This window comes from Aquarana catesbeiana, linkage group LG03 (genome assembly GCF_042186555.1).
Source record: "Aquarana catesbeiana isolate 2022-GZ linkage group LG03, ASM4218655v1, whole genome shotgun sequence".
Lineage (NCBI taxonomy): Eukaryota > Metazoa > Chordata > Amphibia > Anura > Ranidae > Aquarana > Aquarana catesbeiana.
The window spans coordinates 424671964-424696553 of record NC_133326.1 but is presented as its reverse complement, the minus strand read 5'-3'; positions in this window follow the sequence as shown (position 1 = coordinate 424696553).

The window sequence follows — 24590 nt, the reverse complement described above, 5'->3', positions numbered from 1 at the left end:
GGGAAGCAGGAGAAGGGGTGTCATATTCGTGGAGCCAGGTTTCTGTGAGAGCAAGTAGATTAAAGGAATTAGTGACAAAGAGGTCATGAACAGCAGTGAGTTTGTTGCAGACAGAGCGGGCGTTCCAGAGGGCGCAGGAGAGAGTGAGGCTGGTGTTGGTAAGAAGAGGAATGGAGACTAGATTGTGTAGATTGCGACTACTGCCAGAGGGTGTAGGGTGATGGTGATGGGTGTGTTGGGCACAGTTAAATAAAGTGGGCCCAGGGTTTGGGGAAATATCTCCAGCGATTAGGAGAAGCAGAAGAGTGAGGGAGGTAATATGAGAATATGATTTGTATGAGGGGACATGCTTCAGTATCCTGGGGGGTATGTTAGCAAGTGGACTTAGAGTTAGAAAGAGGTGATGAGTGCAGTAATAGGGGGAGGGGAGAAGTGAGGGTGATATGTACAGGTTGTGGGGTGGAGCAGAGGGATGTAGAAAAGAGAGTTTGAGGAGAGAGGCAGCAATTGTGAAAAGGAGGAGAGGTAAAGAGTGCATGTTTCAGAGAGGAAGATGATAAGATTAGGAAATGGGGTCACCTGCAGTCTTTTATAGTTTGCTTTGTGCAAATCGCTGAAGTGCAAGAGCGGAAGTGCCACTTATTTTAAGAACGCCACTTCTTTGGAAGAACCCCCTGTATGTGCAGCCCCCTGTATGTGTTCCCCCGTAAGGAAGGCCTTGTTTTTATACTGTGTGTTGGGTGTGGGTTGAATCTGGCAATTAATCAATTAGGAGGGCATATTAGCAACACAGCTAGCAGGGCATAACTTTCACACCACAATCAAACTGCAAGGGGACTAAAAGGCCAAAATTGTAAAGATAAGGGAACCCATAATTTAGGTAAGACTTAATGGCTAAATAAACATTGAAATAATGTGAGCATGGCTACAGATGGAGTTGAAACAGTGGTGACAAACAGATTTGTCACCACTGGCTTGCTCATACTTTCAAGCCAGCACCTACATTCATGGGGACCACCTTAGGCACCATACCACCACCCCAAGCTGCCCATGTACAGTTACGCCGCCTCAGCTCCCGTGGTGTGGTCTGTGCTTCCGGTTCACCTGTCTCGCTCGCCCCTTATCGCTCCCACTGCCGGGACTGGTGAGTGTATTTGGTTAATTTTCTATAAATAATATTCTTTACTCTTAGACATAATGTGGTTTCACCATAAACATTTAATCTACAGGAACCTGTTGCATCTGCTCCTGACGAGTGGAGACAATTCCACGAAACGCGTAGAGCTATTGGATGCTGCAGAGACACATACTACGCTTTGACGATGTTATAACATGAACCCAACATTTGTAGATTCCTTTATGTGATTATTAACACAGATGCCGGGCATGCTGTGTCTAGCATTTTAAGGCCAGATTGCTGTCATATACTATTCATTAACCTTATGAATTTATCTTTATTTATGTCTATATTTATATACTTTGTATCACTGTGTCTATACCTTGTGCTTTTATGTATATATGAAAATTACCATATTTACTTTGTTATAAATAAAATTGTATATTTATATCATCACCTCCGCAGTCCAGCCGCTTCATTTAAAGTCCCATTTCCCTCTCGATTAGAATATGCAAGTTATTGTCCTAAAAAGGGTTTGGTGACCCGGGTCCTGCCCCAGGGGACAGGTATCAATGCAAAAAAAAGTTTTACATTTTCGGGAGCAGTGATTTTAATGATGCTCAAAGTGAACAAAAAATTGAAATATTCCTTTAAATACCGTACCTGGGGGCTGTCTATAGTATGCCTGTAAAGTGGCGCGTGTTTCCCATGCTTAGAACAGTCCCTGCACAAAATTACATTTTTAAAGGAATAAAAGTCATTTAAAACTGCTTGCGGCTTTAATGTAATGTCGAATCTCGGCAATATGGATGAAAATCAGTGAGACAAATGGCATGGGTATCCCCCCAGAGTCCATTACCAGGCCCTTTGGGTCTTGTATGGATATTAAGGGGAACCCCACACCCAAATTAAAAAAAGGAAAGACGTGGGGCCCCCAGGCCCTATATACTCTGAACAGCAGTATACAGGCGGTGAAAACAAGACAGGGACTGTAGGTTTGTTGTTAAGTAGAATCTGTTTGTAATTTTGAACTGGTACATTTTTAAAGTGTAGCTCTAGCCAAAAAATCTATTTTTAAGCTTTTTGGAAGACATAGGGAAGGGTTATCACCCCTGTAACATTTGTTTTGCTGTCTGTGCACCTCTTCAGAAGATTTCACCTCACTTTCTGTCCCAATGACAAATGTTTTTTGAAAATTTGGGGTTTTTAGTGAAACAAGGATTGGTGATAAAGCATCAGTGAAGAGGAGACACGTTTTTCCCATATTAACTCTTACAGGAGAGAATTTCCCTTCCATGGGGTAGATTTCATCTCACTTCCTGTTGTCTCCTTTTGTTTGCAAGTAGGAGTTGTTTGTAAATTGGATGTTTGAAAGTAGGGGCCTGCCCTATATACTCAGCAGAAATTGGGGCCTTAGGTGTTGTGTTGCCACAACACTGTAAGTCCTCACAGTTACTCTTGGTGGGCGCTGGAACAGGCCCTGCTGTGAAATATTATATCAAGAATTGTAATTACATGCACCTGTTGAACAGCAACAGAAAAATCGGGCCTTAGGCACTGGTGCCACAACACTGCAACCCCTCACAGATGCTATAGTTGGAGCGCAGGAATGAGCCCTGCTGCAAAGTATTGCATCAAAAATTGTAATTATACACCCCTGTTAAACAGGGGCCGAAAAATTGGGCCTTGACCACTGGTGGCGGTGCCCAGAACCAAAAATGTTCTTACAAGCTATCAGCTTAAAAATAGAGGAAAAAGTGGATTGTCACTCAGCATAACAGGATAGTCACTCAACATCAGCATAGGCAGTCTTGAAGGGATCTCACATTAAAAAAAAAAATCAATCGGTTACATCAGCATCAGGTGCTTGGTAGCTGGTGATCCAAAACTGATTAATTTTTATGAAGGTCGGCCGATCGACCGATTCGGTGGACAGGCACACCCTGTGATCGGTTACAAAGCCTCCAGCAGCACTGAATGTGCGTTCCGAAAGAACACTGGATGCAAGACAGGCCAGTAGCTCAAATGCATACTGTGCAAGCTCTGGCCAGTGATCCATCCTCAAGACCCAGTAACCCAGAGGATTTTCGGTGGAAAAGGTGTCGAAGTTTGATCTTGCCCCTAGGTAATCCTGCACAATGTGAATCAGACGCTGGCGATGGTTGCTGGAACAGATCAGACCTTTGGGCTGTGGACCAAAAAATTGTCTGAACGCATCGCTCAGACGGCCACCTTCTCCACCGCTCCTTCTGTGACTGACCGAAGCCTCAGCAACACGTTGTTCAGGAGGACAAGGAAATTGTAACCTTCCAGGCTCTGGAAACGTGTTGCACAAACCTTTCTGCAAGGCCTCCCAAAGATGTTTCATCCTCTGCTCCCTCTGCGACGGCAAGATAAGGTCCGCAACCTTACCCTTGTAACGTGGATCAAGGAGGGTTGCCCCCAGCCAGTAATCATCCCTCCCCTTGATACCATGAATATGAGGATCCTTCTGCAGGCTTTGCAGGATCAGGGAGGCCATGCAGCGTAGGTTTGCTAAAGCATTCGGTCCAGAGTCCTCTGGGTCACTAAGGATGACATGATCCACAGCCACCTCCTCCCAGCCATGTACAAGTGCATGGGTTTTTGTTCGGAAACACACACACACACAGCGTGTGCTCCAACAGGTGGACAAGAGGGACAGTGTCACTGATGCATGCACTGTCAGTGCTCACCATCCTCGTGGCCTCCTCAAATGGTGACAGGACAGTGCATGCATCCCTGATCATAGCCCACTGGCGTGGGGAAAAAAACCAAGGTCCCCTGACCCTGTCCTGGTGCCATAGTTGCATAGGTACGCATTGATGGCCCTCTGCTGCGTGTGCAGCCGCTGCAGCATGGCCAACGTTGAGTTCCACCTGGTGGGCATGTCACAGATTAGGCGGTTCTTGGGCAGGTTAAATTCCTTTTGGAGTTTAGCCAGCCGAGCACTGGCATTGTATGACCTGCAGAAATGCACACAGACTTTCCTGGCCTGCACACACACTTTCCTGGTGCCATTGTCGCAAACCACCATACCTGCCTTAAGCTAGCGTGGCGTCAACCACCTCTGAACCTGCCCCTGCAGAGCTGACAGAATCTCTGCCCCAGTGTGGCTCCTGTCCCCCAAGCACACCAGCTCAAGCACCGCATGGCATCTTTTTGCCTGCGTATTTGAACGCCTACGGAGCACCGCTGGTTCCGAGGACAAATCAGCACAGGAAGAGGCCATGGAGGAAGAAGAAGAGGAGGGGGTGGAGGAGAGAGGTGTGGCAGAATCACCACTAGCAGAATTTTGGAGGCGTGGTGGCGGAACAACCTCCAACACTACTGCACCCTGTCCTGCATCCTTCCCAGCTGCCAGAAGAGTCACCCAGTGCGCGGTGAAAGATAGGCAACGTCCCTGTCCATGCCTGCTGGACCATGAGTCAGCGGTAATATGCACCTTACCGCTGACAGCCCTGTCCAACGAGGCCAAGACATTGCCTTCCACATGCCGGTAGAGAGCCGGAATCGCCTTCCGTGAGAAAAAGTGGCGTTTGGGAACCTGCCACTGAGGAACCGCACATTCCACAAACTCACGGAAGGGGGCAGAGTCTACCAACTGAAAAGGCAGCAGTTGAAGTGCTAGCAATTTAGCGAAGCTAGCATTCAACCGCTGGGCACCCCCTCTCTCTGGGCTCACGTTACTGCCTTCCTCTAGCTGGGTACCATCATCGGACCCTTTTAAAACGCTGGGCATCCTCCTGGAGCATGTACCCAACACTGTGGTCAAACAGTTCGGGGGACTCCTCAGGAGGACATGGTGGGGCTAGAGAAGGAGTGATTGATGCCATTGAGCTGAGGTTAGAGGCCGCGTTGGAAGCTGCTTTGCCAGACAAAGTACCCTGAGCCTGGGTGAGAGGATGAGGACGGCTTGGTCATCCACTCTACCAAGTCTTCCGCATGTTCGGCTCAACACGACCAGCTGCGGAAAAAAAGGACAAGCCTGTCCCACGGCCACGTGCTCATGAGGATGCACCATCTCCACAACCGGCACTGTTGCCTCTAGACACAGAGCCTGCTTGCCCTCTTTTATTGGCTTGTGACTGTCTGCCTCTCCTTGTTGGCCTTCCAGACATACTAATGGCCTGCAGTGAGATGTAGCTGCACAAAGCTGGGATGTATATATACTGATACTGCAGCTAGCAGAACAAACTGCCTGCCTGTAGTATTATTAGTATGAGAACACCAGCAATTGTCTTCAGGTAGCTTTAGGTGCACACTGTGCAGAGGACACAGTACACTAACTGTAAATACTGCAGCTGCCTGCCTGTGGTATTAAAAGAATCAGAACAACAGCAATTGTCTAAGATAAAAGAGAAAAAAAAAGGGTGCACCAGCCTAGTGCATTATCTTTGGATAAAAATGTATTAGGAAGATAAAAAAGCCTACTTACAAAACATTAATAACGTAATCGCAGTAAGTGGTCATCAGATAGCAGCATTCCGTTGAACATGAACAAGGTCACGGAGGAAAACACAGAAATCACTGCCAGCTGACGCGTTTCGAGAGATGAATCCCCCCTTCCTCAGAGCACAGCAGTGAACACTCCTTCAGCAGTCCTCCTATATATACACATACTTAAAGGAACATATTGTTACTCAGCCAATCAAGAGCACAGCCTCTCCCCCTCCACCCAGTGGGCGGCGAGGGCGACGAACCACCCACTGGAGAGGAGTTGCCTAGCTCATCCTGGAAACAAACCATGCAGTACATATAGTGAATAGCAACACTAAAGCTCAAACGTATCTGTGGGCTGTACAGCAAGGCCGTTCAGGAAGTCCCCCAGATACTTATGTTAGGGGTATGGTGCCATCATAGATGGCCCGTTATTACCGCCAATGGAACACCAGGGGTCTGTCGTCACGCCCACATATATCCTCGTACCGCACATACTGCCTCTGTTGAATGCCCGGAACGCACGCCACCGTGTTTGCACTCCAGGCAAGAGTGGACACAGCGTCATTTCCCCTGCGATAAATTAGTAAATAAATAGTTGATTATCTATGGTTATGTAGACGCCAGTTTTGCTTTAGTCTGGTTTGTTTTGTATTGTTTTATGCACCGTTTGTTTTTGTGATGTCTCTATTATAATGTCACTTTTTCTGCATGTGTATTTTTATTGCTATCCTTGTCGTTATTGTGATGCCAATCAGGATATCAATTCAATTATTACTTTAATTTATGTCTTTTTTTGTTACTGACATTATAGTCAGATCCACAGATATATGCTGCACCGATTGACCAGGGTTGATGTATGTATGTATGTATGTATGTATATGCATGTATAAGGTCACTACACTCGTGGTTCACTGATTTGTGCATTGTATGTGTTGTATATGCATCATCTGGTATGGTCTTGTGCGGTATGTGGCCATCTCCTTCAGTATTGTCCTCCTGCTTAGTGCCGTTATGTCTTGACAGGCATCTATGTTAGACTAAATGGATATATCCCTGGAGGTTATACCTCTGGAGGTTATCCGTAGAGTCACCCACCTGTGGGTTCCACTGATTATCAGTATATATACATACCACTTTATATATGCACTTGGTGCATTTGCACTTTATTTTTATTAATATTAACTAATCAACTATTTATTTACTAATTTATCACTCCAATCATGAAGTTAGTCAACTCTAGTTATTTTGTCCCCTGTACTCCTCCTTTATGAGGGTTGACTAAGCTGCCTGTCCCTCTGCCTACTCTATTACCCAGGTGGTTCCTGGCATACCTGGCCGGCAACAAGCTTTTTTGCTTAGTGCAGCTGAGCGGTCCCTCTTTACAGACATGTGATGTCCTCGATTAGCCTCTACGGTTCAGTCTCCTCCAAAATGGTGGCGATCTATTGTTGCCCATGGATGACGCAAGGGACGCAAGGGAAATAACGCCGTGTCTGCCCTTTCCTCTTGCCTGGAGCATAAACACAGCTGTGTTTGTTCCGGGCATTCAACAGAGGCAGTATGTGCGGTACGAGGATATACAGTATGTGAAAGTGACGGCAGACCCCCGGTGTTCCACTGGCAGTAATAACGGGCCATCTATGATGGCACCATACCCCTGACATTAGTATCTGGGGGACTTCCTAAACAGCCTTGCTGTACAGCCCACAGATACATTTGACTTTTAGTGTTGCTATTCACTATATGTACTGCATGATTTGTTTACAAAAAATCAAAAAATGTGTAGCGCTAATGTGAAACGACCATATATTACATACTGTGAAAGGCAATTGACTCCTCAAATACGGCAATCATAGATAAAAAAACATAAAAAACATAAAAGTAATTGTTTAAAATTAAAATTGGATAAGTCCTAAAAGTCCTCAAGAAGTGAATCTTGCAAGGTGATAATGATCCTCAATACACACATGACTTCATATTGCACTTATCCAAACGTGAAGGCAAAGATAATTCAAAAGTGCATCCCCACCAACAATGAGAAGGCTTACCAGAACCTTTGGACCCAATAAACCTACGTTCAATCGGGTCAAGCAGGCTTGTGGTCATCAACGACCAGCTGATGAGCTTCAGTAGATGGAGAGAAGAAGGTCCGAGAATGGTGTATGGAACGGTAGACCTCAAGGATGATATCCTCAATGTAGGTGGTTAAATAAACAAAGGAAAAACAAAGAAAGACCACATAGTGTAATCCCGTATGAAAAAATCCTTGACTATTTTATTGAAAAGGAAATACACTCACATGTAAAAAGATAAAAAACAGCGCTGTATGGATAAAATGGTGGCAATGGTGTCCTATCGACGCGTTTCATGATGAAACGCGTTGGATAGGACACCATTGCCGCCACGCCATATAGTGTGGGGCGTGTACTAAACCCCTTAAGCTATAATTGGCCAAAACCATCCTGGCTTTGGCCAATTATGGCTCTCTGTGCAGACGGTGCTGTGATTGGCCAAGCATGCGGGTCATAGTGCATGCTTGGCCAATCATCAGCCAGGAATGCACTGCAATGCCGCAGTGAATTATGGGCCGTAACGCACCACTCGAATTTGGTGCTAACAGCCCATAACTTTTGCAATTCGACGAAAGGAAGAACATGCGATGTTCGAGTCGAAAATGGGTTCGACTTGAAAACTCGAAACTCATCCCTAATCTCAATACATAAAAAGTGTCCACACAGAACATACACAAATGAGTGCTCAAAGATCCACCATTCCCTACTGGAAGGCAATGTTCAGTAATCAGTGCTGTTAATGTCTTGAAAGGTTACATCCATGTACACACCTACAAAACCAGTGCTAAAGTACAATAAATATCATCAGGGCTTTTTTCTCAGGGAAAAGGTACAGGAACTCACCCCCCCTTCCACTAGGTCACGCCTGTCTCTACCCCCTACCCACTCCTAGAACCGCCCCTAGGACCACCCCTACACGCCTCCCAGCACTGCCCCCTTTCCAGAACATGGAAGCAAGTATAATTTGGGGGATATACAAGGTAATTTGTATGGGATTTGTTAATATAAAGCAATTCAGTAAAATGTACAAAACATTAGAAATATCCAGTGCTTACCAAAGTAAGCTCAGATGCACTTCCAGATATTTCCATATCCAGCAAGAGACAGTCCCCATATCCAGCAAGAGACAGTCCCCATATCCAGCAAGAGACAGTCCCCATATCCAGCAAGAGACAGTCCCCATATCCAGCAAGAGACAGTCCCCAATGTCCAGCAAGAGACAGTCCCCAATGTCCAGCAAGAGACAGTCCCCAATGTCCAGCAAGAGACAGTCCCCCATATACTGCAAGGGACAGTTACCATATACAGCAAGAGACACTCCCCCATATACTGCAAGAGACAGTTCCCCATATACTGCAAGAGACAGTCCCCCATATACAGCAAGAGACAGTCCCCCATATACAGCAAGAGACAGTCCCCATATACAGCAAGAGACAGTCCCCATATACAGCAAGAGACAGTTACCATATACAGCAAGAGACAGTCCCCATATACAGCAAGGGACGGTCCCCAATCCAGCAAGAGACGGTCCCCAAATCCAGCAAGAGACAGTCCCCCATATACATCAAGAGACAGTCCCCATATACAGCAAGAGACCATCCCTATATACAGCAAGAGACGGTCCCCAAATCCAGCAAGAGACCGTCCCCATATACAGCAACAGACAGTCCCCATATACAGCAACAGACAGTCCCCATATACAGCAACAGACAGTCCCCAAATCCAGCAACAGACAATCATCAACATCCAGCAAGAGACAGTCCATTATCCATGCAGAATTATTAGACAGCCAGGCAGCCTCTATATTTATCCAACAGCAACACTGTTTAAATATTTACCTCAGGCAGGCATGTAATGTACCTTAGGCAGTGAGAAGGAGTCACAGGACACCTCTCGGGTGAGTCGGGAGGAAGTAGAGAGGAGACATTGCTGGAAGTGGCAGCTGAGGAGCCATTTATATATACACCTGAGATGTGGAGGCTGAGCTAGGACCCGTGCTGGTCCAGGACCCCAGCTAGGACCATAGCCACTTGTACCCAGCTGCCATTGGGATCATTCAACGCCGGCAAGCGTGGATATAGGGACGCGATTGAGGCTCAGGACCTTGCGGTTTAGCTACAAATTTTGCAGTTGACCTAGCACCGCTAGGTAAGGGGCCACTACCTACATTAGTGTATTATGCACGAAGAGCACACAGAGTGAACTGCATCCCAGACACCCCACTGCTGTTTTATTTAAGCACCAAGAACTTTTTTGCGCACCTTAAATGACTTTTACACTTGCACTTTAAGTTTGCTGCACTTATTGGCATGTCATTTACCATTTCAATTGCAGATTAGCACAGTATTTTAAAATCACCACTGTTGGGACATTTTATTATTATTATGCCACTTATTTATATAATTTATATTTTTTTTGGATTGATTTGCCTGAATAGAGATACTTAGGTCACCGTAGCCTCCCTGGCGGTTTTCCCGAGTGTGGCTCGGGGTTAAATTTCAGTCCCATTAGCGGTAACCCCGAGCCACACTCGGGATCGCATTGCAGGATCCTGGGGCAGCGTTACTTACCTTGTCCCCGGGATCCTGCGATGTCCCCCGCAGTGTCCGAGGGCTCCGTCCTCCTCCGAAGCCTCTCCGTGCCAGGCTCCGTTCCCTGCGAGCGGCGCGACGCACGGGGGCGGAGCCTGGCGGCAAATTCAAAAAAATGTCAAAATCATAACACATACAGTACTGTAATCTTACAGATTACAGTACTGTATGAAATGATTTCACATCCCTTTTGTCCCCAGTGCTCTGGCCCATGCCCTGCATGCAGTTTTACATGATATACACTGTTCTTTCTGCCTGGAAACTGGAGATTGTCCATAGCAACCAAAAAGTGTCCCTTTACGTTAAAAGTGGCTTTAGACCAGCTAGAAAACAGCGATAGTAAATTAGAACACTTGCAGAATTGAGCGATAGTGAATTGTGGGGAAATTTATTTTATTACTATTTTTTTTAATTTTTTTTAATTATTTATTTTTATTTATTATATTATAATTTATGTTTTTGTGTTTCAAACTTTATCATACCCGGGATATCTACTAGACTCTGGTTTGGACAGATTTAAGTGTGTTATTGTTAAGATTTACAGACCTACAATATAAAACGCCAAATTTCCATGCAAAATAATTGTACCGCTTTCAGCACCTAAAATCCGAAATAATCATACCGCCAGGGAGGTTAAGCACTGGCACTCTATATCATATGTTTTGCACAATTTATAAGGATACATTTCTGATTTTCATTTTTTATTTCTTCTATATGTATTTAATGCATTTTAGAGATATGCACATGAAGATGTCTTTACACATTTCTTTTTACTAACACATGATGCTTATTATCACGATGTCACAAGGTTTTTAGTGTCAACACAAACCTATGCGATTTTATTCTAGTTTCATTTATTATGCGATTTTATGTGTTATGAGCTATTAGTATATAGGAATTGACCACATACGTAGATTTTCAGCAGTTTTTTCTGGCTAGCGCAGCACCCCCCCCCCCTTTCATTTCTGTTTAATTTTGGGTTTATGCTTGGCCCTTTTCCAGTGCGTGCAGCTGTCCAGTCGCATACATGCGCTCCAGCTTTTATCCCCCTTTTTTTCTTTCTTTCTTTTTCCAATTGGGTAGCGCAGGAATATTTCTATTATACATCTGGCAGAATAAACAAACAATCAGTTTTCCGTATCTGAGCGGTTGCCTGCAGATAGACACTGACTGCTCTAACCACATCAAGAGTGTGCAAAGATTTTTCCTCTGCGAACTGCGGCTCTGGAAAAAAGGCTGGTAGGATTACATCTTGATTCAAATGGAATCCTGAAACCACCTTGGGTAAGAAGGAACGATTAGGACGCATAACAATCCTGTCCTTGTGAATAATTAAATATGGCTCTTTACAAGAAAAAGCTGCCAATTCTGATACTCTCCTAGCAGAGGATATGGCTATCAAGAAGACAAATTTTTTAGTCAAAAGCGCTAAAGAAGCCAGGTGCAGTGGCTCAAAGGGTTGTCCCTGTAAAGCCGACAACACCAAATTCAAATCCCATGGGCATACTGGAGGTTTGACTGGCGGATTCAACCGCACTGCCCCCTGAATAAAGGCCCAGACAAGGTAATGTGAAGCAATTGGCTTCTGAAAAAATACAGACAAAGCCGAAATTTGGACTTTGATAGTGCTCAAAGCCAATCTCATTTCTAGGCCTGACTGAAGAAAGGTCAAGATTCTGCTAATCATATACCTTCTAGGATGCCATCCCCTGGGTTCACACCAGGAAACATATGCCTTCCAGATTTTGTAGTAAATAAGCCTGGAGGCCGGCTTTCTGGCATTGACCAGAGTGGAAAGGACTGACTCCGACAGCCCACGGTCTTTTAATATGTGGGTTTCAGCAGCCAAGCCGTCAAATTTAGACTTCATAAAGTAGGGTGGCAAATCGGACCCTGTGTGAGCAGATCTGGTAGGAATGGCCTGATTCAAGGCCTGCCCACTGCCATCTTTACGATCTCTGCATACCAAGGTCGTCTGGGCCAAGCCGGGGCTACTAAAAGGACCGACTTTGCTTCCCTTTTGACCCTTCCCAGGAACCGCGGAAGAAGTGGGTTCGGAGGGAAGGCATACATTAGATTGTACTGATCCCATGGAATTGTCAGAGCATCTGACCCCTGAGCAAGTACATCCCTTGTTCTGGACACAAATTTGTCCAGCTTCCTGTTGAATCTGGTGTTCCCCACATCTGGTGTTCCCCACCTTTGACATATGGTTTGGAATATGTCGGGGTGTAGGGACTATTCTCCTGGGCATAATTGCTGGCGGCTTAAGAAATCCGCTTGCCAATTTTCCACTCCTGGGATAAATACCGCAGACAGGCAGGGAACATGGCTTTCAGTCCCCTTTCAAGAATGCAATTCACCTCCCTTTGGGCATCCAGACTTCTGGTGCCTCCTTGGTGATTGATGTAAGCCACAGCTGTGGCATTGTCGGATTGTATCCGAATAGGATGACCCTGTAGCCTGTAAGACCAGTCCATGAGGGCCAAGTAAATTGCCCGAATTTCTAGAATATTGATGGGCAAGCGTCTCTCGGTTGCAGACCATCTTCCCTGCGTGCATGTTTCTTCCAGAACTGCTCCCCAGCCTGTCAGACTGGCATCTGTGATTACGATCTTCCATTGTAGTGGAAGAAAGGCTTTGCTTTTCAAAAGATTTTTGGTTCGTAACCACCAATTGAGGCTTTTGCGTATCCTTGGGGATAGGCACATCGGAAGATCCAGGGCATGAGTATTTTTGTTCCAAGCTGCGAGAATGCTTCTCTGCAGGGGCCTTGAGTGAAACTGGGCAAATGGAACAGCCTCAAAAGTGGCAACCATCTTTCCTAACAGTCTCATACATAGCCGAATGGATGGACTCTTTTTGCTTAATACTAAGCGGACTAGAGCTCTTACGGCCTTGACCTTTGGCTCTGGTAGAAACACCCTTGCCTTGAGCGGTGTCTATGATCATGCCTAGATACTCCAACCTTGTTGAAGGTTGCAAAGAAGACTTTTCTAGGTTGATTATCCAGCCTAGTCTTTCCAAATGTCTTACTGTCTTGAAGACAGCGCGGTTCAGGTGTGTCAGCGATTGCTCTATGAGTAGCAAATCCTCTAGATAAGCTACCTCAGTTATGCCCTGAGCTCTTGGATTTGCTAAGAGAGGGTCTAGAATTTTTGTAAAAATTCGAGGAGCTGTAGCGAGACCGAAAGAAAGGGCCACAAACTGGAAATGGAGCTGGTCTACCGCGAATCTTAGATATCTTTGGTGAGCGGGAAAAATCGGCACATGTAGATATGCATCCTTGATATCTATTGATGCCATAAATTCTCCCCCCTGCAGGGTGGAGACCAACGAACGAATTGACTGCATTTGGAAGGATCGAATGTGTAGAAACTGATTCAGATCCTTTAGATCTAGGATGGGTCTGACATCTCCATTTGGCTTTGGAACGGTGAAGAGATTCGAGTAGAACCCCGTAACCCTGATCTTTTGGGTTCATTTCTACTATCACTCCCTGGGATAGTAAGCGATCTAAGGCCAGTAGTAGCGGTTCTCGCTTTACTGGATCTTTGGGAACTCTTGATCTTAGGAAATGAGCTGGTGGAAGCTCTAGGAACTCTATTTTGTAACCTAGAGATACTGAAGAGACCACCCACTTGTCTTCAACCTCTTCCCGCCAGGCTCCTGAAAACTGTAGGAGCCTTCTCCCCCACTCGGCCGAGTGGGGGCGCCCCTTCACAGGGATGTTTTGGGGATCTGCTTGGCAGGCTTTCGTCCCCAAGCCCTTTTCTACCCTTGGGTGTGACCCTGGGCCTTTCCTCTGAAAGTAGATTGGGAAGGCCGTCGCCACTGCTTAGAGCCTGATGTTCCAGGGGAAGGGGAAAGAGACCGTTGGAATGGTGGACGTTTACTCCTCTTAACTGGTAGGAGTGTAGATTTACCACCTGTAATTTTTTGGATAAAATTATCTAGGTCATCCCCAAATAGGCGTTCCCCTTTGAATGGTAAGCCAGCTAAATATCTTTTGCATGAAAGCTCTGCTGCCCAACTTTCAAGCCAAAGGGACCTGCGCATGTGTACCAACAGGAGAGACAAAAGAGATGCTTGCTGGGCAGAATCCAGAATGGCATCAATCATAAAACCCAGCACCTGTGGAAGGTCTGCATAGTTCTCCACTTCCTCATTGGGAAGGAGGCCAAGCATCTGCTTAACCTGTTCCTTGAGGAATTGACACAAACCCACAGTTGCGACTGTAGGTTGGACTACAGCGCCAGCCATGGAGAAGAAGGCTTTTAATAAAGTTTCCAGCTTTTTATCAGTTGGATCTTTAAACACCTGAGCATTGTCCAAGGGACAGGTCAGGTTTTTATTCACACAAGAGACAGCCGCATCCACGGATGGGACCTCCCACTTCTTGGTGAAGCTTTCCTCCAGAGGATAAAGCATAGAAAACCTTTTTAGGAGGAATAAACAGTTTATTGGGATGCCCCCAGTCCTCATACAATTTATCCATTAAAGGATGAATCGGAAAGGAAAAGGCAGTCTGTGGGATCCTTCTGACCCCCAGGGAAGAAACAGAGGATGTAGTGGCCTCAGCAGAGGGCATTTTAAATGTGGAACACACTAGTTCAGTATAATACTGGACCTGCTTCTTGAGTGCCTGAGAAGAAGAAGCTCTCTCCTCTTCCTCTGAATCCTCAGACTGCTCTTGATCCCTATCTCTGGATAGGGATCTCTCCTCCTTGTCAGAAGAATCATCTGAAAGAGAAAGTGCAGCAGAGGGAGGGGATCTACCCCTTTTTCTGCTATCTTTTAAGGAAGCTGAAATAAAGTTAATAATTCTTCCCTCAAAACCCTCCAATTTAGCCCTAAGGGAATCCTCTGACATACGCTGGGGCTGTAACATTAGGAGAGGCTGCAAAACCTGACAGGGGCACTGACTCATCCTGTGAGGCTGGCTCCAGTCTTGCAGGGGGGGATGGTAATCTACAGGCATCTTTAGGACCCCTAGACACAGGCGCTGACTTTCTTGTGCCTTTGTTACCTCCCCCCCGAGACCCTCTTACGAGGAGACATAGTCCCAAGCTACAAAGCAGAGGTACTAGTACATATGCAATCACTGTTGTGCTAAAAGTCTCACAATATACATATATGCTTAATACTGCACAACCTGATCCCGAGTAGGTGTCTTAGGTTTAGCCCGGATCCGACCACTTTAGGATGCTCACTGCCCACACTCTGTGTCCATCTGTTTACAGAGCTCTGAACGCTCTAGGCTTTTAAATTAGCCACCTGGCATCTGCACATCTGCAGTGGAGGAAGTGAACTGAGTGTGTATCTGAAAGGCACGTAAGTTTGCTCCTTACTCCCTCTAGTGGTGGAAATCAGGTAAGACATACAACTACTCATTGAAGAAAATCCATTTGTAATATATATATATATATATATATATATATATATATATATATATATATATATATATATATATATATATATGTATATATAATTAACTTCTCTTACCCGTCCCGTCTGTTCTCAGGAACTGCTGAGAACAGACAGTTTCCAGACTTCACCCATCACGGCAGGTAGCGTTGTGCCAACCTTCAGGGTTTTTTGGGTTCCTACTGAGAGAAACCTCTTACCTGGACCTGTAAAAGACTCTGCCAGAAACGTTCATGCCACTGTTTTAATAGTACACCAAGCCTGGTTTTCTCAGAGCCCAGTCCTCCAAAGAGAGACTTACAGGCAAAACCTCGCTTCTTTGGATGACGAGGCCCGGGTACCATACCATCTTGGGAGTCAAAATATCGGCCCGAGATATGGATCCGGTCAGCATAGCCCTTTAAGCCCCCGCAGGGACCAAACTGGAGCTTTCTTCACAGCACATGTTTTATGTGACCAACCACCTTAGACACTGGTGAAAAAACTGAGGTCCTCCCATATGGGAGGGGTTATATAGGGGAGGAATTCTCCTTAATTGGGGTTAATCAGTGTCCAATCACCGATGGTGCCTATCTAACCCACTATGTAATGAATACTATGTGTCCTGTGATGTATGATCAAGAAAAATGCATATAACATATAATGGTAAACTCAATTTAAAAGTGCTTGGTGCATAACTGTGTTTAAAATACCAAAGGCATATAGAAATAATGCAGAAAAGTGCTCCTGTGCAGTTATAAAATGTCCAAAAATGACCGTGATGAGAAAAGCAATACAAACAAAATGTTTGGTTCAGGTCATATGACAAGGTGCCCATGTGCATATGAGTAGCATCCAGCTGCGTCACTGATAACGTGATAATATAGTCCGTGTAATTTGAAAAACAAATTGGTATGTGATCCAAGACGTGCTAGGGTGTCATCATTCAGGTAGTGAATGCTCACCTTAGAGCGTGCGACTTTGCATTAGGCTAAGTCAAAGCACGCATGTGAACCACCACTGGGCTCTTTAGTAGTGTCAGGCTTCTGGGTTCCTCAGCATATCCATCCGGGATATATAAAATAGGAAAACTCAATAGTGCAATAAAATTTTAAACAATTTATTAAATAAAGCAAAATCCCCTTCAGGGGTACTCACACAGATCGGGTTTGTCAGTGCACCATTCTATGATGAGCATGTATATCAAAATGAGCATATATCAAAATGGTATCGGGATGATACGAGCGTTCTCCTCAGCTTACAAGCTGCCTGTTGTGCCGTCCTGACCCCTCCCCAACGCGTGTCAATACAGGGATGATCTACTTTAGGGGGAAATATGACAGAACACATCTGACACAGAACACATCTGTCAACATATGCATCCACTCAATGGTATTCTGATGGGTTAACACTCCGCTATACAACTACTAGTGATCTGCAGGATAAGCTCAGAGCCACAAAGGAGCTACTATAGTGTAGTACGTTTAAACCTTCATTAATTTGTTAAAAATTACACTCACATTTTGACAAGTTAAAATTGCTTTGTACATGCATCCACAGCCTGGACTGATACAGGACTCATACAATCAGCTGTTCCCCGGGTGGTCTGTTCGGCTCCAAATGTCACCTGGCACCTCCCCACGCGTATCATCAATAAATCATAAATCCTCCCCCTTCTCCCCCTCCAAGCATAAATCCCCCTCACAGCCCAAATCCTCCCCCTCCCAGCACAAATACTCCCCCATCTCCCCCTCCCAGCGTAAATCTCCCATCTCAGCCCAAATCCTCTTCCCCTCCCAGTGTAAATCCTCCCTCTCAGCTCAAATCCTCCCCCCTCTCAGCAAAAATACTCACCCATCTCTCCCTCCCAGCATAAATCCCCCCTCCCAGCACAAATCCACCCCTATTACCTGCAGGAGCGCTAAGAAGACCAGGAACTGGGCGTGCAGCTGACACCTCAACTCTAGCAGAGCGGGCTTCGATCACCTCTATCCTGTCTAGCAATTGTAGCATGAGCGTTAAGCACCACATAAATCTGAGTTAAAGAATATGCACAGAAACATGTTCTGCGCAGGTGGATGGAAGAGGTTGGGAATAACAATCTGAAGAGTGCTGCCTCCCCAGCTGTTGCTAGGAGAGGGATACCCCTGCAATGAAGCCCAGCTATGAGCTTGGGGATAGTCCAACTCCATAACGACGGTGTGCTACCATGCTCTGAAACCCCACATGGGGTTAGAGAGATGAATGCCAATTTCCGAAATGCGTGACATGTCCTGATCTAAGGAAACACCAACTAGAGAAAATAAGGACAGACAACCAGAACATGAAAAACAACAACACCCCTTCGTACCTAACTAAGTATATGGATGTAGGTTCAGAGATGACAAGACCAACAGCACGTGAATATGAACCTAATGACAAACACCACCCTAGTGTATGCAGTAAGTGAGCCCGAGTAAAGACAGGTAATTGAAAATGAACACTCAGGGCTAAAGTACCCACAGACCATGGTGGGTGGTAGTGAAGGTGTAATGAGGTGAATGTGCATTGTATGATATACGGGCAAGAAGATTGTGGTCCAACAATCATTTAAAAACGAAACCTCAGCCCATATGGATCTGTAGACTTGACAGATCCTGAGATGTGAGCACTAGCTAACTAAACCCGTGACAAAAAAGGCACACACACCCCTTGCTGGTCTTGCATATAAGCTGGAGATCCACCTGAAACACAATCACATGTATATGTGATAAATAACTAAACGAAAAGTACGATGAGACATGGAAATGATCATGAGGATGGAAAAGGATACTATTGTATGTGCCGTAAATTCATGGTACCCAAAGTGATGAAACATGAAGATAAAATGCGCCCAATGAGAACAGATAAGAATAGGCCTACCCATATACCAGCCCTACATCAGCGAGCCTTAGGATGCTTATAACCCCCCGGACTAGGGGAAAATGGAAGTGAGCTGCATGAGCCCTCCACACCCTCATGACCATGACCGAATGGATGAACAGTACCGAGGATATAAGGAGCTGTGAGCAACCGTGCCCTGTGGAACTACCAGTCCAAGCACAACACATCCTGTCATAGAAATTAAATGAAGATAAAACAGAATCTGTTAAATGTACAGAAATTACATAATAACCAACAGCGATAGAAACTCAGAAATGTATGTTGAGAACCCAACCACTCGTGAAACTAAGAACAAAGCTGTGCATACTCCCACCACCTCCTAACTATACCTGCATGGATGGACTATACTAAAGAAATAAGGAGCTGTAAGCACAGTGCCATGCACTGTGGAACTACATGTCCCAGCCCAACCCATCCTGGGTGAAGGAAGCTTCTGCATGAATACTAAGCACTCGCCAAAACCAAAATGAATAACCGTGTGCTGTAGATTAGTCTGATGAAACTTGCACACCTAAATAATGAAAGGAATCACCTGCAAGCCTGGGTAGCCTAGTAGCCTTGGCAAATAGCAGGCTTGGGGTGCTGATAGCATTCAGTACAGAGGGGCATAGACCTCTCTGCAGTAATGAGGAGGGAAGCCGTTTTAACAATGTGGATTGATTGACAACAAGCGACAGCATGTGGAGAACTCGATAGCTATCCTGTCACTATGAAAGAACACAAAACACAGACAGGTATGCGCAGGAGTATCAAGTGAAACCCGACCATATAAAGCGAGGCTTGACAGTCTGTGCAGGTAATGACCTGAGCAGAGGTCCTGATAACCCTGAGGACTGAACCACAAGCAGCCCTACCAAGAGACATCTGACAACTATGACAGGAAGATATCTGTCCCCCCCCCCCACACACACACACACACGAAAAAAGAAACCCCCCCTGCTGCAGATGAATAAGGTGCTGGGACCCGCAGCCACCACCCCTCACCAGCCTGACAGCAGCTGTTCTTCCACCAGCACCAAGGACTGATAAACCCAGCAGAACAATTCCCCCCCCCCAAGACTCTCCCTGCTAGCCCAGCTGGCTGCACGCCCCACCCCTGGCCGCTGCATGGTGACGCCGAAGACAGAACACACAAATCCATGGATCAAACGAGGACCCCCCGGCCCACTGAGCCCCCGATTGAAACCTGGAGCACTGTGATAAGTGTCGGAAGAAGCAATGCCGCCTGGCTGACAATTTCATCAGTGACGCCAGCTGGCGCACCGGAAATGATGTTTGTTGACTGTAACCACAGGAACCAGGAAAACGAGCCGACGAGGGATCCTACAGAGGAGGACGAATATATACCCCCAGACTCCTCCTACAAATGCAGGCTAGCCTCCGGCCAGCCTTCTAGCATAAATGAGTGCTCATAGATCCACCATTCCCTACTGGAAGGCAATGTTCAGTAATCAGTGCTGTTAATGTCTTGAAAGGTTACATCCATGTACACACCTACAAAACCAGTGCTAAAGTATGTAATGGAAATTTGTCTGTATAGAATTGTATTTTGTATGTATAGCACTCTGCCCACGGCACTAATAATGTTTTCAGTAAATGTTTACATTCTTTCGAGTCCTGATTAGAATTAGCCTGCCTATATAACGCCCCTTGTTACCATAAACGTACAATTGTAATATTAATGTGATACCTACGTATTCATGTGCATAAAAACCTTCAATTGCGTCATAATAAAGCAGAACAGTTATTTGGAAAGATGCTGAGTGTATCTTTTGTGTCTGTTCCCTACTGCAGTAGTTATTATTAATTTGGAACCACTAATCAATATGAGGATAGGAGTTGCCTATCATCAATTTAACCAAGTCAGCATGGCGAGCCAGCCAGGAGGGGATTCCAGGTGACCCTGAGTATCCGAAACAAGGAGCTTGAGACGATACGGGAATTTCTGATAATCAGCCGGCTGAGGTAAGCCTTTTGCTTACATTTGAGTTATCAGACTTCCTTGATCGGTAAGGCATTTTTGGGACAAAGGGTACCTATTTTACTCCCCTTAATCGAACTGTATTGATTGGTGGTTATATGTTATGTTGTCCCTGTCTATTGTCCATTGGAGTGTTATAGATAAGAAAGGGAAGAATAGTGCTGTTCACAGGTATATGTAGTAAATATGCTAGCTAAAGTAGTTTAGAGGCAAGAGGGTATAGGCACATGTAGAGAAGAGAGAAGACTGGCCAGTCATTATGGGCATTGAATTAAGTAAGGGAATGAAGAGTTAGAGACCCTCAAAAATGCCCAGTGTAAGAGGAGCGCTATATATGAACCGAAGGTGCGGTTCCGCCTATACTGAGCCCCTAGATTAATGGTTAAAGTGGACAGGGATCCACAATGGGTAACTGGGTTACCAAAGTCCACAGGGACTAAGAATTATGCAGAGTAAACAGCTAGAGAAACAGCTATCTATGTGAGCAGGGTGGATCAAGGGTGACAATAACACTAGACAGGGACATTTTCATGTTAAGTTGTGGGATGAATTTGGGGTCAGGCACTACCACTAGTAAGTCAAGAAACAGAGAAATGAGAATTAAAACAGAATACTTTATATGTTGTCAGAGAGGGAAGATGGGATGAGCACTGTGGCTGCTTGTCTGATCATAGAAGCTAGATATAAAAGATATCTGAACAAAATAAGAAAAGCAGAATTTAGGCAGGGAAATATTAATGAGAGTTAAAATAAAGTGAGAGAATGATATGCATGTATTGTGTACAAATGGGAATGTAATGTAAATGTAAGTGATTTTAGAGAGATATTGGTGTATATGTGTGCGAATGCTGGGACCTTTAGTTCTATTGCTTGTGTGTGTCATTAATGCAGATGTGACCCCCTCCTTTGTGCTCTCCTGAAAGAATGTGGCTGAGATGAGAGGTCAGTGATAAGCTGGAAGGACACCATGCCAATTCCAGTTTTTTAGACAAAACATTTATAACAAAATGTGCCGGGTTAACGAATCTAATGATAAACAATGTCATCACAATTATTTTGAATCTGTTTTCCAAACATGGTAAAATGAAGGTTACATTTAACCGTGTATTACACAAATTGAATGTCCTTTGATAGTGGAAACAGTGCATTTAAAAAAGTAAAATTAAGTAATAATGAGTATTCATTTCTAATAGGAGTTTACCATTTTTATTAATAATATAGATATATTGAAACTGGTTTAGACAACCTTTGGTTGGAAATGAAATTCAGGTTAATGGGGAAATTTGTAATGAATGAGATTAGTTTAGATTAAGATAACGATTTTGTAATTTTACATTTATTCAATAAGCCCTTATTGAGAGAAAAAAAGATTAAGATGAGGTTGTTATTTGGAATACAGCTGCCATAATATTTAACAAAGCCAAGATGGATGGGATACATAAGAAGTTTTTCTACAAAAATGAAATTTTAAGGTTTTTGATGATAACTTGATGTGCGGTCCACGATGTGAGAGTTATAATAAATAAAAATTTAAATATAACTGACCCATCACATCAAGTCCACACACCCTGTTAGGATAGATGCCACCTGCAGCCAGTTGTTTTTTAGTTTTTGATGCTTTCTGGTCCATCATACAGATTGTTGATCCTTTTGTTTTTATTTATTTTTATTTTTGAAATCCAAAGCAGAATCTGTGGATTGTGAAATGATGTGCCCCTTTTCCTTGTAAGTACAGTGGTATAAGCAGAAGAATATTTTGGATTTATGGGCATCTCTGCATGACCGCAGGGTATTGTTATAATTAATTATAATATTGCCAGGAAAAAGTTTTTTTGAAACATGAAACTGGAGTTCTTACACAAACAGCGTGATAAAAAACAAGCCATTGTAATATATTTATGCAAGCTGGACCCAGTAATGAAGGGTTCATCCTGATATATCAGAGCTGCAGCTTTTATGCAAAGGTGCTATTAGACAAAGTTAGATATTGTTTTGGTCAAACATTTAATTTTTAATGGTCCGACATTCTGCGCAGCAAATATACAGCTAACTAAATGTTTGTCTAATGAAAGGTTTAAAATATGAGTTTGTTTATGTACAAATCTAACAATGAAAAACGCGTACATTTATTCAAAAGAAAGGAAAAACCACATGTGTTAAATTGATGACGTAGGAATCAGCTGCTGTGAGCCCAGTGCAGGATCCACTCCCTGAAGACCCAGATATTAAATTTTTTGTAGATTTGAATATGCAGTTTATCACCCAGAAGGATACTCTGTATTCAAAGTCATTGGATCCTTTTTCCCCAGCTCAAGAAGCAGAGCTCCATGTTTTAGCAAAGCCTGTGAGCTATAAAAAGAGTGTATATTTATATAGATAGTCAAGATATAGAGAGCTTTTGGTTCCATTTAAAGGGCCAGAAGTTTGTTTTTACTTCGGCAGGTAAACCAACCAAGCATGCAAGTTAATTTGATTGGCTGTTTTCAGCCTTCCAGGTTCTTGCTGAGGTAGCCATATTAACTTTCACACATGGAAGCAGACCAGGTGACTAAGTATGCTGCATTTACAGCCCCGGACACTTGATGGGTCTGTGCAACTCACAGATTCCACCCTAGTTCTGGCCCAGTATAGCTGGGATTAATAATTCAACTTTAAGGACCCCAGAACGAGAAGAACAAGTGGTCCACAGGGGGCAACTTCTTATGAAACAGGACTTTGGAAAAGGTGATCATTTATGTCTGCCAACCACTTTTTTCCCTCGAGCTTGACACATGGACCGTGTCATCAGTCACAAGAAGTTATGGCTGCCTTAGTAAATGAGCGTGGGATAGAGCCAGGGTTCTCCACAGTTGCTTTTATAACATACCACTTCTTGTTTTACCTGTTACCAAAGGTGTTACCAAAAGCTGAACATCCCTTCCAGAGATCACAAAAAAGATATATCCAGATGCCCAAGTCAGGATCTTACAAGTATGCATTTTGTCTGTATGGACATGTTTTTTGGATGTCCAGTGGCAAATGCTACTGCAAAGGCCACAGTAAAAAGTGTTATCAGAAGTAGTTTGTAAGTACAGAGGGCAGAAAGTACAGAGAGTAACAGAGGAAATCATTTTTATAGGAGAGTCCTTACTAGAAGTTTTGAGGTTTTATTTTTACACCCCCTACTGTCTACAATGTAGCGGACAAAGTAGAGTAAGAAACTAGAAAACTTTTGCCTTAATGTTTTCTTATATTTTATCAGGCCCCTAAGGGGGATGTTGGACTCTCTCCCTATGGGATTTTGTTTGGGAGTGTGTTACTCACTTGCTAATATTTTGTCTCAGCAGCTAAAGTCCTCCATTCGGATCTCACAGAGAATGTTGCTGATATTTTAAGGTTTTTGACAAACTAATTTATGTGTTTTCTCCCCAATTCCAGATCCTAAAAGTTTGGAAGGATCTAAAACTAAAGCCAGGTGACTTGTGGATTGTTAAGAGACATTTATATATAAGGAAATGTTTGGAGACTCAATACAGCTTCTATTTCATGTACAGTTTTTGCAAAACTTGAAGGAAAAGTCACCTGGATCCACACCAGACACTGCAAAAATGACTAAATTAAAGAAATCTCTGTGTTTGATTTGTTTCCCTCTTGTGATCACAGTCTAGGGTACTTTTTGATTCAATTACTTTAATTGTAAGGGATATATATATATATTTGAAAAGTAGTTCAACCATGTTGAAGTCATATTTGTATTTTGTACGTCTTCCATTTTATGTAGAATTGTCTATGTTTACATATGCTGATAAGTCAGCATGCCTACAATTCAGCTAGAAGGCCATTCTGGCCACAGGAGTGTACAGCCAGTACTCTGTATACGTCTTATCAATCATTTGTTTTTCACAATGAAAAGTCATTTTGTAATGAAAAAGTTGCTCAGCTATTACATGGAGTTTTTTTGCCTCTTTGGCCAGGACTACCTCCACCTAAGCGTGTGGAGGTTCCAGGTTAAAGGTTATAGCAGGTATGGTTAGTGATCAAAATATTGATCAAAAGAGGGG